Consider the following 1,769-nt stretch of genomic DNA (forward strand, 5'->3'; position numbering starts at 1 on the left):
TTGTGGAGGGGAAAGCCTTGCCTGTCTTCCTTTATAAGCTACTTGTTGATTACATCCCTGTGACTTCAAAGGTTGGACCTTTTTGTTCTTCAATTCACAACCTGGAGGTTGTCCTACAACCTGCATATCCCTTTGCAATTCTGTTTCTGTATCAGCTAATATGGAAATATGTAATTAGCATTTAGCAGTGCCTTCTCCCCTGCTCTAAAAGAAGCAGTCTCACCTAGTGTTACTCCAACCTGCCGATCCTCCTGCAATTCTCTCAACAGGTCCAACTTCCTCCTTCATTTGATGACTTAAGTCTCAGGAGAGGAGAATCCCTCTTCCCTGAAAAAAACCCCCACATCTTGCATTACAAAAATGAACAGATTTATTGTAGTAGGTTTGGGGGACTGTAGTGTGCGTCATCAGATGCATTAACAGACATGCACATAGAGACAGATAAATATTTGTGAACATTGGGAACAAATAGCTGTGAAATGTAAGAGGTTTGTTCTTCCTGGCAAAGATACTTCCTGGCAAAGTTCAAATATATATAAGTTCAGTGATTATCTACAAGTGCAGTAAATATCACCAACATAAATCTAGTAAGGACACTTCCATTGAATACTTTTGAACCTTTGCATGGAAATATCAGACTGTCCCTCTGGCAGTTCATGGTCATTTGGCTCCATTGTTTACCATTTTTTCCTCTTTGTGTGCATGTGTGCATGTGTTAAAAATCACTAGATTTAACAGTGAAACGACTGTACATGGATAATAAAAGCAGAACTACACAGCCACATACAAAGCAGAAGTCTCTATGTACTGTTGAAGGATTTCATGGCTGGAATCAACTGGCTGTTGTGGGTTTTCCAGGCTGTGTGGCCGTGGTTTGGTAGTTTTTGCTCCTAACATTTCACCCGCATCTATGCCTGACACCTTTGGAGGCAAGTCACAGTAAGATTTGTTACTCTACTTGGCACAAAGGAACATAACTGACCATGACATGCCTCTGAAGATGCCAGCCATAAGTGTGTGTGTGAAAACTTCCAGACACGGCCACACAGCCCAGAAAACCCACAATAGCCAGGCTCTCTGTACTTGTTCAAGTAAGGAGAAAATTCACTGGAAGAAAAATGGGGTGGGGGGGAGCTTAAATATACCCACGAAGGGGATGGATGGTGATGTTCATTTTGGAATGATCGAGATAGCTGGCTGCTGCCTCCCCAGACTCTGCTGGTCCCAGTGATGGCAAATGGGCATCAGCTGGATCTGGCCCTACCAAGTGATTCTTGGATGCTGCCTTCCCTCCCTCTGATAGCCTTATCAATAGTAACTATAGAAGCAAGGGGTATTGTCAGCTCCATCCCAGTGTTATGGAAGGTCCTAGTGGCTTCCTTCACTCAGTGATGGCCCCAATAATGGCAATAATGGCCAAAGGACCTAGCCTGAAACTGCACACTGGGTACCCAGCTGCAGAAAAAAGATGTTAACAGCTGTCTGTACTGGCTCCCACAAAACCTGGAACAAGAAACCAAATCCCTAAATCTGATAGGGATAATGCATTTTTTTCTTCTAGTACTTCCATGCATGTTGCTAGAATCTTTCCTGTTAGACTCAGATGTTCTCATTTTGTAATCTGCTTACTGATTGAATTAAATAAAAGGTATGGGATGGCATCTGGTACCCAGTCGTTGCCCACTCTTCCCCTGACACTCCCATTTTTGACTGTTATGGGGAAGCTATGTTAGACAGTTGTAGCAAAAGAAATAGCACTCCAGTGGCAC

This window comes from Sphaerodactylus townsendi, linkage group LG16 (assembly GCF_021028975.2).
Source record: "Sphaerodactylus townsendi isolate TG3544 linkage group LG16, MPM_Stown_v2.3, whole genome shotgun sequence".
NCBI lineage: Eukaryota > Metazoa > Chordata > Lepidosauria > Squamata > Sphaerodactylidae > Sphaerodactylus > Sphaerodactylus townsendi.